Here is a 12401-nt window from a genome sequence, read left to right on the forward strand (position 1 = left end):
TATCCACAGCAGAAAGAGAACAACCACTTGTTTCCGCCCGGTCTCGAACCGGGGACCTTTCGCATGTTAGGCAAACGTGATAACCACTACACCATGGAAACTGATAAAAGGCTTCTCCTGGTCATTCGTCACGTAGTCAACTGGCTTTCTGAATTCAAACGCTTCAAATGCTGGACAACCGATTATTCAGAGTTGACTTTTCTACCTGCTGATGGTTATGCACCATGAACGACAAAACTACCAGCAACAAACACCACGTCATTCTGAACAGGTGACAATATGGTTCACAAAAGTCCTCATTGGACAGTATCTCCGCCTGTCACGTGGAAGACCGGGGTTCGATTCCCCAACGGGGAGTGCTATTCTTTCTACCAGCACTCCCATTTCTTGCCACATAAGAAAGGGGCTTCACTCTCAAGCTGAGGTGAAAAAGTGGTGAAAGTCCCACAACTCTCCAGGTTCCAGGTTTGCCTCCGGTTTGCCTCTTTTGCTCTCAACTTTGATGGACTTCCTGCATATAAGCCAGGTCCCCTAAAATGCCATTGGTAATTGCTATTGGGCTACAAAAGGTGACCTGAATGCCTGTGAAAAGGGAGATGCGGTCCCTGCGTGAGGATTTAGCATTTAAGCGGACGTGTCTGCCAAAGGAGATTATCCCCAGCAGAAAGAGAACAGCCACTTGTTTCAGCCCGGTCTCGAACCGGGGACCTTTCGCGTGTTAGGCGAACGTGATAACCACTACACTACGGAAACTGACAAAAAGCTTCTCCTGGTCATTCGTCATGTAGTCAACTGGCTTTCTGAATTCAAACGCTTCAAATGCTGGACAACCGATTATTCAGAGTTGACTTTTCTACCTGCTGATGGTTATGCACCATGAACGACAAAACTACCAGCAACAAACACCACGTCATTCTGAACAGGTGACAATATGGTTACTTTCAGAATGAAAGCTAAAGAGAATGGAAAGGTAAGATGTATGCAATACACTGCAGCTCAAATGGACATAACTATTGGAAATGGACGAGGTGATTGAAGTTGCTGGTTCCTGTCTTTTGCCTTCATCAGCCAATGTGTTCACTGTGCTTTATAGCAACACGGCACGTGATGTTTGGACAGAGTTGAGTTAGAGATAAATCCTCAGGGGGGTAAAACACACAATAGAATGTTTCCGCCCGGTTTCGAACCGGGGACCTTTCGCGTGTGAGGCGAACGTGATAACCACTACACTACAAAAACTGGTCAGTGTGTGTTCTTTGTGTTTCCTCGCTTGCACTCAATCACTGGCGACTGCTGATGCAGCACGGGGAGGACTTAACCCACAATTTGTGGGACTTTCACCACTTATCATTGTCAGCGAAACTCTGCCTACTGGACCGGCTCTATTTGAAATGCTGGTAAATGCTGGAACACTGCCATCAGCCCGTTCACGAGCCAAAAACAACACCATAGAAGTCATTTTTAGTATAGTGGACAGTATCTCCGCCTGTCACGCGGAAGACCGGGGTTCGATTCCCCGACGGGGAGTACTGTTCTTTCTACCAGCACTCCCATTACTTGCCACATAAGAAAGGGGCTTCACTCTCAAGCTGAGGTGAAAAAGTGGTGAAAGTCCCACAACTCTCCCACAACTCTCTGTACCTCTAAAAAAAATTAAGGAAAATTGGCCAAGGAGAGAAACTCATACATGGTAGGTGAAAGGAAATGAGAAATTGGTATTGTGACAGTGAATTTTACAGATTGTGACAGATTTTTTAGTCCTTCTCAGCTGTACTTATCATCAAACCCCACACCATTGTTTACACAGTGCTCCAAACATTGTGAGGTTGCCTGAATATTGGACTGGGCACAGTCTGATTGTTATACTCCTAGCAAGCTCAGGGCGACAGACAATATTTCTGGACCTTGACACAAGCTTTGAAGGACATCCTGGCCATGACTACCGATTCTGTGTGCTGGTCATCTATAACAGTGTGACTAGCTACTCGAGACACCAGCATGGAGTTGGGGTGGAGAGATTACATTTACCACCTGATTGCTCCCTGCCGCAATAAGCAGATATGTCCTGAGAGATTAACATAAGGCTATGTAGAATGTTTCCGCCCGGTTTCAAACCGGGGACCTTTCGCGTCTAAGGCGAACATGATAACCACTACACTACGAAAACTGGTCAGTGTGTGTCCTCATTGGACAGCAGAAGTCCTCATTGGACAGTATCTCTGCCTGTCACGCGGAAGACCGGGGTTCGATTCCCCGACGGGGAGTACTATTCTTTCTACCAGCACTCCCATTACTTGCCACATAAGAAAGGGGCTTCACTCTCAAGCTGAGGTGAAAAAGTGGTGAAAGTCCCACAACTCTCTGTACCTCTAAAGGGGAAAAATTAAGGAAAATTGGCCAAGGAGAGAAACTCATACAAGGTAGGTGAAAGGAAATGAGAAATTGGTATTGTGACTGTGAATTTTACAGATTGTGACAGATTTTTTAGTCCTTCTCAGCTGTACTTATCATCAAACCCCACACCATTGTTTACACAGTGCTCCAAACATTGTGAGGTTGCCTGAATATTGGACTGGGCACAATCTGATTGTTATACTCCTAGCAAGCTCAGGGCGACAGACAATATTTCTGGACCTCGACACAAGCTTTGAAGGACATCCTGGCCATGACTACCGATTCTGTGTGCTGGTCATCTATAACAGTGTGACTAGCTACTCGAGACACCAGCATGGAGTTGGGGTGGAGAGATTACATTTACCACCTGATTGCTCCCTGCCGCAATAAGCAGATATGTCCTGAGAGATTAACATAAGGCTATGTAGTCGTCAGATGAGAGCCGATAGGTTCCAGGTTTGCCTCCGGTTTGCCTCTTTTGCTCTCAACTTTGATGGACTTCCTGCATATAAGCCAGGTCCCCTAAAACGCCATTGGTAATTGTAAGAGCCAATATGCAAATTATTGATTAATATTAAATATCTAGTTAAAAATGATTAAAATCTAATAACAGTAATTTCATGTAAATTCATAACGTTTAAAATTGTTTTAAAGGCATAATTTAGTCATTTATAAATGATAAAAAGGTTATTGTTTATGTTTTTTGGATGTTTATGTTATGACAGCAGTGCGTAGTTAAAGTTGTGACGGATGTGACGTAAGCAGTTTGGAGACCAATATTGATGGAAGCTACACAGTTTTTTGACCGTGCGTTAGACCGTTTGTTAAACCTGTATTTCATTTTAAAGTTTTTTCAGTAAACCTTTTAAAACGAAGGAAAGCTGTCCTGTCTTTTCGCTCGCGTTGCAAATACTGTGAGTTGACTCCAAAAAGTGGTATAGAGGACGAAGAAAGAGACAGAGTGCCACTACATTTTGTCAAAAAACTAGTTTAAAGGATCAATAAGCCGGAACGTGCCGGGCTCGGGGAGAGCGCAGCTGTCCGCTCAGGAGAAGGGGAGATAAGAAAAGAGAGCTCACCTAATGAAGCCAGCAGAAACGGGTTATCCTTTAAAGTACTCTCCAAGAAAAGGTAACGTGAAACCTAAATACTACCCTTGTGCATTTCCATGGAAGGATGTAAAGCCGACGCAGGAAGATAATTGAAGCCCGTGCCGAAATTAAAGGAGGATTGCAGGAAATAATTCAAGTTGTAGTTTCTCCGTGTCAGCTCGTATTTTAAGCCTTGAAACAGTCAATGTGGATTTCGGCCTTATTTAAGAAGTTGTTTGCACTCGTTTTATGAAGAAAAAGTGCCTTAAAGGTTAAGTGCTTTTAAACCTTTGCATTCAACTAGAGCCTTACTCTGCAATATTAAGATGATTGATGAAAAGGAAAAAGAGTTTGGATGTCTTGAGGATACAATGGATTCAGGACGGACACGCAGGTTGACAGAGAAAGCCTTAGAGGAGAAATTGCAAAAAATATAGCATTAAGAAGAAGAAAATTGGGAGCTCTCACAAGTAAAAGAAATGAAGTGGAGAAAATGATGAGTGATGCTCAGAGTTTACAAGGTGTTAAAGATGTGATGGAAAATGATTTTTCACTCGCTGTAGACGAGTTTAGTTGCCTCAACAAAGAAGTTGCAAGCCTTTTGTCTGAAGATGAAAAAACATTTGATCAGGAACAATGGTTTGAACCCAAAATGGCATCCATCAAAGAATTCATAAAAGCTACTAAAACATGGATCGCCGCTGTGCATGAACGCTCTTTTCAAAAAGAGGATGATGCGGAAATTGACCCGCAAGATGCTGTTAAAGCAAGTGACAGTATTTCACAAATAGGTGTCAGCAATGTTGGACACAATCGTCAATATGGATCTCAAGTAAGTCGCAGAACAGCCATATCACAGGTGTCCTCGACACGTGTTAGACAAGAGGTGGAACATGCAGCTCTGCTTGAACGTGCTGCGGCACAGAAGAAAAGGCAGCAGCTTGAGTTTGAAATGGCCAGAATCAAAAGCGCAAAAGAAGAACTTGAGTTGGAAACCGCATTAGCAGAAAGCAGTGCAAAATTAAAAGTTCTCAAAGAATATGAAAGATCAGAGGATGGTTCCAGTAGCCCTGGTTACAGTAGTCACGCACTAGTACAAAAGCCAAGAGGTGGGGGCATGAAGCGGGAAGAAACCAGTGTATCGCTTCCTCAGCCAGTTGATCCAGGCTTTCATGCTCAGTTGCAAATGTTGCACTCTCAAGTACCAAAAGTGGCTCAACAAGATTACAGCAACGCTCAGGCCAACAGAGGTGACGAGATGCTAAAAGTGATGCAAAATCAGAATGTTATCACTGAGCTTCTGGTAAAGCAACAAAAGCAATCCCAGTTACCAACAAAGGACATTACTGTCTTCAAGAGCGACACATTGCAATACAAATCTTTCATTAGATCGTTTGAGCACTCAATAGAACAAAAGACAGACAATGATCAGGACAAATTGTACTTTTTGGAACAGTTTACAGCCGGTGAACCCCAAGAGCTAGTTCGCAGCTGTGCTCATATGCCACCTAGCAAAGGCTACTATAAAGCGAAGCAACTGCTTCATGATCACTATGGGGATGAACTACAGATCGCCAGCGCGTACATTGATAAAGCACTGAAATGGCCGCAGATCAAATCTGACGATGGAAAGGCATTAAATGCTTATGCAATGTTTTTGGTTGGATGTCGCAACACTATGGAAGACATAGAATTTCTAGAAGAGATGGACAACCCTACCAACTTACGGACGGTGGTATCCAAACTACCCTTCAAAATGAAAGAACGTTGGCGTGCTGAAGCTTACGATGTCAAACAGCGAAAAGGCAGAAGAGCAAAGTTTGCTGATTTGGTGAACTACATAGACCGCCAAGCTAAAATAATTATCGACCCACTGTTTGGTATTATACCAGACAGCCGCCCAACCATAATTGGAAAGATCGAATAAAAGTAAAGGCATCCTCCTAAGAGAGAGGTCCGTGGAAGCAGTTTCGCTACCAACGTTTTCCAAAATAAAAGACATCAAGAAACATATGTGATGTCAGGTAATTCAAGCAAAACCAGGATTGCCTTTGAGAAGCCATGTTTGTACTGTCAGCAGTTTCACATTCTAACTTCATGCAACAAAATAAAAGATCAGCCACACAAAGAACGTGTTGAGTTCTTGAAGTCAAATGGCTTGTGTTTTGGCTGCTTAACCCCTGGCCATCTCAGCAAGTTCTGCAAAAGACGAATGGAGTGTAAAGTATGTGGGTTAAGTCATCCAGACATTTTACACATGGAAAAAAGAGAAGATTCTGTCTCACCTGAGAAGAATGAAGGTGCTCACGGAAACAAATTATCGTGTGCTCAAGTTTCTGTCACGCAAGAGTCTTGTAGCCTAACGGGGGCCGGAAAAGCTGAATGTGTGTTGTCGATAGTACCGGTGAAGATTAAATCAAAAAAGAGCGACAAGTATGTTGAAACGTACGCCTTCATGGACCCGGGAAGCACAGCAACGTTCTGCACAGGAGACCTGCAAAAGAAACTGAACGCTAAAGGGAAACCAACACAATTACTTCTCAGCACAATGAGTCATGACAAACCTGGAGAACAGAAGCTAATAAATAGCTATGTGATATCGGACCTGGAAGTGTGCGGCCTGGAAGACACCAAACATATTGAGCTACCAAAAGTGTACACTCACAGCAACATACCAGTTCACGCCGAAAATATACCCAGGCAGTCAGATATTCAACAGTGGCCTTATCTCAGCGAAGTGCGTTTGCCAGAATTAGAAGCAGATGTAGGCCTACTTATTGAAGCAAACTGTCCAAAGGCTATGGAGCCATGGCGCATCATTAACAGTCAAGATGGAGGCCCTTATGCTGTTAAGACGGCCATTGGATGGGTCGTGAATGGTCCCATGAGAAAGGAACTGGAGGACACAGAGAACAAACCGCCTCAGTGTTCAGTGAACAGGATCTCAGTGATGGAAGTTGAGAAGTTACTTGTCCAACAGTACAACACTGACTTCCCAGAGCGCAACTACGACGACAAAGAAGAGTTGTCGCAAGAAGACAAACAGTTCATGCAGTCTATGCAGAAAACAGCAATGCTGGAAAACGGACATTACAGCATTGGATTGCCGCTCAGGAACGCGAAGCTCCAGATGCCTAATAACCGCTGTGTGGCGGAGCAGCGCATAGCCAGTTTGCACAGAAAGCTCAAGAAGAATCCTGAGTTCTTTGAAGAGTACAAAGACTTCATGGATACTATCATAAGCAAAGGCTATGCTGTCCAAGTTCCGGCACACCAGCTGAATCGTGACGACAACAGGGTGTTCTACATACCGCACCATGGGGTGTATCACCCTAAGAAAAGAAAACTACGAGTGGTCTTCGACTGCACAGCCTCGTATCAGGACCGGTCTTTGAACTGTGAGTTACTGCAAGGACCCGACCTGACCAATACGTTGGTTGGTGTCCTCTTAAGATTTCGTGAGGAGTCAATAGCCATAATGGCAGACATCGAGTCGATGTTTTATCAAGTTAAGGTGCCAGAAAAAGACGCAGATCTCCTCCGCTTTCTTTGGTGGCCCAACGGCAACTTGAATGGGCCAATGAAGGAATTTAGGATGGCAGTGCACCTATTTGGGGCCACTTCATCGCCAAGCGTTGCTTCGTATGCCCTTCGAAGAACCGCTGAGGACCATAGAGATAATGCCTCCCCAGAAGCTGTCCAAACAGTCCTGCGCAACTTTTACGTGGACGACTGTTTGAAGAGCGTAGCTACAGAAGACAATGCAAAGACATTGGCAAGTGATCTCCGTGCCTTGTGTGCCAGAGGAGGTTTCAATCTGGTGAAGTGGATGAGTCATAGCCGAAAGGTGTTGATGTCCATTCCAGAAGTACACAGAGCTAGTGGAGTAAAAGATTTGGATCTAAGCCATGAAGCTCTACCAGTCGAGAGGACTCTTGGCATACAGTGGGATACAGAAACGGATACCTTCACTTACAGCATGAAGCTGCAAGACAAGCCGTTGACGAGGAGGGGCATTTTATCCGTCGTCAATTCTATCTACGACCCCCTCGGCTTTTTGGCTCCAGTCATCCTGCCAGCCAAACTTCTGCTGAAAGAGCTTTGTAAGGAGCAGCATGGTTGGGATGAGAACATTGGTGAAAAACATGCTGAAGAGTGGAAAAGATGGAAAGAAGACATTACTCACCTTGCTGACTTCCACGTGAGCAGATGTTTAAAACCCACAGACTTCGGATGCGCTGCCACAGCGTAGTTACATCATTTCTCGGATGCCTCAGAGTACGCATATGGCACTGTGACTTATCTGCTGCTAGAAAACAAACAAGGCAAGAAACATTGTTCTTTCCTGATGGGAAAATCAGGAGTCATCCCACTCAAGCAAGTTACAATACCCCGGCTTGAATTGACTGTAGCATTCATGGCAGTGAAGATGGACAAGATGTTACGTCAAGAACTTCAAGTTCCACTTCAACCATCTATCTTCTGGACAGACAGCACTACCGTACTCAGGTATATTGACAATGAAACAGCACGATTCAAAACTTTTGTTGCGAACAGAGTTACACTGATCCGCGAAGCCACCAAACCATCTCAGTGGAGCTACGTCGGATCAGCAGAAAATCCTGCAGATCAAGCCAGCAGTGGTCTGAAGGCCAAGAGTTTGATGCAAAAGGGAACATGGATTAATGGACCGAACTTCCTGTTGCAAAATGAACATGATTGGCCCAAGCAACCCGTGCAAAGAAAGGAAAGCCTTCAAGATGACCCAGAGGTCAAGAACCCGGTTATAGTCAACACTATTAAAATCGAAGATAACGTTGAACCAATGAACCAGTTGATCAACTACTACTCGGACTGGCATAAACTTAAAAGGTCAGTGGCCTGGATTCTAAAGCTGAAGGAAACCTTGCGCCAACTGAAAGATGAAAGAAAGGAGTTCTCGAGAACAGTCAATCAAACCGAAAAGGACCCTGAAAAGCAAAGATCAAAGTTAGAAAGGCACATGGAAAAATACAAAACAACAAAAGGAAAGAAACCGCTTACCTTAGAAGATTTGGACACTGCAGAATCTGCAATAATCCAGTTCAGCCAAAGACAGCAGTACAGTGAAGAAATCAAAGCTCTGCAAAAAGGAAAACAAGTCAGTCGAAACAGTCAGCTGTTCAAACTGGATCCGATTCTGCAAGATGGCACATTGAGAGTTGGCGGAAGACTCAACAGGTCGGCCATGCCAGAGAATGCCAAGCATCCAGGGATACTCTCTAAGCATTGTAGAGCTGCCACATTGATCTTGAGAGACATACACCAAAGAACAGGACACTGCGGACGCAGTTATGTCATGGCACAATTAAGAAGCAAGTATTGGATCCCACAAGCCAATTCTGCTGTCCGAACAATAATCAACAAGTGTGCAGTATGTCGCAGGATCAGCGGAAGAGTTGGAGAGCAAAAGATGGCGAACTTGCCTGAAGATCGCCTCTTGCCTGACAAACCTCCCTTTACGAACACCGGCCTTGATTATTTCGGGCCTTTTGATGTTAAGCGGGGCCGGAGTACAGTCAAGAGATATGGCGTATTGTTCACCTGCCTTACCCTTAGAGCCGTGCACATCGAAGTTGCAGACAGCCTTGATACCGACTCCTGCATCAATGCGATTCGGCGTCTAGAAGAGGTCAAGTTACCATCATGCGCTCTGACAACGGCACAAACTTTGTCGGTGCTGAAAGGGAGATGAGGGAAGCAATTGAACTCTTTGATCATGACAAAATTGAAAGGCTCTTCCAATCAAAGGGGATACAGTGGATATTCAACAGCCCAGCAGCTTCCCACCAGGGCGGGATTTGGGAAAGACAGATTCGAACTGTGCGAAGAATCCTCAATTCTCTGTTGAAAGAACAAGCTGTGAATGATGATTGTCTTCAGACAGTAATGTGTGAGGTTGAGAGCATCATCAACGGCAGGCCACTCACAAGTATCTCAGATGACGTGAATGACCTTGAGCCTCTGACACCCAATCATATGTTGTTGTTGAAGTCACAACCTATCATGCCTCCAGGCATTTTCAGCAAAAATGACACATACACAAGAAAACGCTGGAAGCAAGTCCAATATCTAGCGGACTTGTTTTGGACCAGAATGACCCGCGAGTACCTCCCACTCCTCCAGGAACGACAGAGGTGGTCAAAACTACGAAGAAACTTCATAGTCGGAGATGTTGTGTTGTTGGTGGACAGTTCATCACCTCGCAACTCCTGGCTGATGGGCAGAGTGGTAGAGACCTTACCCGACTCCAGCAGAGCAGTTCGTAGGGTGAAGATAAAAACCAAGACCAGCCTCTTGGAAAGACCTGTTACCAAACTGTGCTTGTTAGAAGAAGCGGCGTCAAACGAGAAGATTTGAGAAAAAAAAAAAAAAAAAGGAAGAAGCACAGGGAATAACTTTAAGTTGGACATTTCATGGACATTTGATTTATTTGGCTCTTAATGTTTTAATTTGTAATTGTTTAGTCCGCCTGCCTAACCAATTAGGGGCCGGGTAATGTAAGAGCCAATATGCAAATTATTGATTAATATTAAATATCTAGTTAAAAATGATTAAAATCTAATAACAGTAATTTCATGTAAATTCATAACGTTTAAAATTGTTTTAAAGGCATAATTTAGTCATTTATAAATGATAAAAAGGTTATTGTTTATGTTTTTGGATGTTTATGTTATGACAGCACTGCGTAGTTAAAGTTGTGACGGATGTGACGTAAGCAGTTTGGAGTCCAATATTGATGGAAGCTACACAGTTTTTTGACCGTGCGTTAGACCGTTTGTTAAACCTGTATTTTATTTTAAAGTTTTTTCAGTAAACCTTTTAAAACGAAGGAAAGCTGTCCTGTCTTTTCGCTCGCGTTGCAAATACTGTGAGTTGACTCCAAAAAGTGGTACAGAGGACGAAGAAAGAGACGGAGTGCCACTACAGTAATTGCTATTGGGCTACAAAAGGTGACCTGAATGCCTGTGAAAAGGGAGATGCGGTCCCTGCGTGAGGATTTAGCATTTAAGCGGACGTGTCTGCCAAAGGAGATTATCCACAGCAGAAAGAGAACAGCCACTTGTTTCCGCCCGGTCTCGAACCGCTGATGCAGCACAGGGAGGACTTAACCCACAATTTGTGGGACTTTCACCACTTATCATTGTCAGCGAAACTCTGCCTACTGGACCGGCTGTATTTGAAATGCTGGTAAATGCTGGAACACTGCCATCAGCCCGTTCACGAGCCAAAAACAACACCCCAGAAGTCCTTGTTAGTATAGTGGACAGTATCTCCGCCTGTCACACAGAAGACCGGGGTTCCATTCCCCGACGGGGAGTACTGTTCTTTCTACCAGCACTCCCATTACTTGCCACATAAGAAAGGGGCTTCACTCTCAAGCTGAGGTGAAAAAGTGGTGAAAGTCCCACAACTCTCTGTACCTCTAAAGGGGAAAAATTAAGGAAATGGGCCAAGGAGAGAAACTCATACATGGTAGGTGAAAGGAAATGAGAAATTGGTATTGTGACAGTGAATTTTACAGATTGTGACAGATTTTTTAGTCCTTCTCAGCTGTACTTATCATCAAACCCCACACCATTGTTTACACAGTGCTCCAAACATTGTGAGGTTGCCTGAATATTGGACTGGGCACAGTCTGATTGTTATACTCCTAGCAAGCTCAGGGCGACAGACAATATTTCTGGACCTCGACACAAGCTTTGAAGGACATCCTGGCCATGACTACCGATTCTGTGTGCTGGTCATCTATAACAGTGTGACTAGCTACTCGAGACACCAGCATGGAGTTGGGGTGGAGCGATTAAATTTACCACCTGATTGCTCCCTGCCGCAATAAGCAGATATGTCCTGAGAGATTAACATAAGGCTATGTAGTCGTCAGATGAGAGTAGATAGGTTCCAGGTTTGCCTCCGGTTTGCCTCTTTTGCTCTCAACTTTGATGGACTTCCTGCATATAAGCCAGGTCCCCTAAAATGCCATTGGTAATTGCTATTGGGCTACAAAAGGTGACCTGAATGCCTGTGAAAAGGGAGATGCGGTCCCTGCGTGAGGATTTAGCATTTAAGCGGACGTGTCTGCCAAAGGAGATTATCCACAGCAGAAAGAGAACAGGTACTTGTTTCCGCCCAATCTCGAACCGGGGACCTTTCGCGTGTTAGGCGAACGTGATAACCACTACACTACGGAAACTGACAAAAGGCTTCTTCTGGTCATTCGTCACGTAGTCAACTGGCTTTCTGAATTCAAACGCTTCAAATGCTGGACAACCGATTATTCAGAGTTGACTTTTCTACCTGCTGATGGTTATGCACCATGAACGACAAAACTACCAGCAACAAACACCACGTCAATCTGAACAGGTGACAATATGGTTACTTTCAGAATGAAAGCTAAAGAGAATGGAAAGGTAAGATGTATGCAATACACTGCAGCTCAAATGGACATAACTATTGGAAATGGACGAGGTGATTGAAGTTGCTGGTTCCTGTCTTTTGCCTTCATCAGCCAATGTGTTCACTGTGCTTTTCACGGCATGTGATGTTTGGACAGAGTTAAGTTAGAGATAAATCCTCAGTCACTAACCACCTACTTTCCTGAGAGCTCTTGAGCTCTCTTAGGCTCCTCAAGAGCGTTGCTTGACGCCCTGCCAGAACACTTCTTGTAAAGTGTCTTGAGATAACACTTGTTATGAGTTGACGCTATACAAAAATAAGTTGAATTGAATTGAATTGTAGACATATTATAAGCAGATACTATACAATATAATGGCGAGTAGACAGCCAAATGAGGTGAACATGAGTGCAGGGATAATTTGTAAATTTAACATGTGCAGAACAGATTACAGTATGGAGAGACAGATATTATCATGATGA

At 44.1% G+C, this 12401-nt stretch overlaps 5 non-coding genes across 5 annotated transcripts; all 5 read right to left on the reverse strand.

Moving 5' to 3' along the window:
- Positions 1-28: 28 nt before the first annotated feature.
- Positions 29-101, reverse strand: trnav-aac (transfer RNA valine (anticodon AAC)). Its single transcript has one exon. It is a non-coding gene; the product is annotated as a tRNA-Val (tRNA).
- Positions 102-680: 579 nt separating this feature from the next.
- On the reverse strand, positions 681-753 carry trnav-aac (transfer RNA valine (anticodon AAC)). The gene has a single exon. It is a non-coding gene; the product is annotated as a tRNA-Val (tRNA).
- A 413-nt stretch (positions 754-1166) lies between these two features.
- trnav-cac (transfer RNA valine (anticodon CAC)) lies at positions 1167-1239 on the reverse strand. The gene has a single exon. It is a non-coding gene; the product is annotated as a tRNA-Val (tRNA).
- An 855-nt stretch (positions 1240-2094) lies between these two features.
- Positions 2095-2167, reverse strand: trnal-uag (transfer RNA leucine (anticodon UAG)). The gene has a single exon. It is a non-coding gene; the product is annotated as a tRNA-Leu (tRNA).
- A 9478-nt stretch (positions 2168-11645) lies between these two features.
- On the reverse strand, positions 11646-11718 carry trnav-aac (transfer RNA valine (anticodon AAC)). Its single transcript has one exon. It is a non-coding gene; the product is annotated as a tRNA-Val (tRNA).
- Between the last annotated feature and the right edge of the window lie 683 nt (positions 11719-12401).

The sequence above is a fragment of the Labrus bergylta genome, chromosome 15, assembly GCF_963930695.1.
Source record: "Labrus bergylta chromosome 15, fLabBer1.1, whole genome shotgun sequence".
NCBI lineage: Eukaryota > Metazoa > Chordata > Actinopteri > Labriformes > Labridae > Labrus > Labrus bergylta.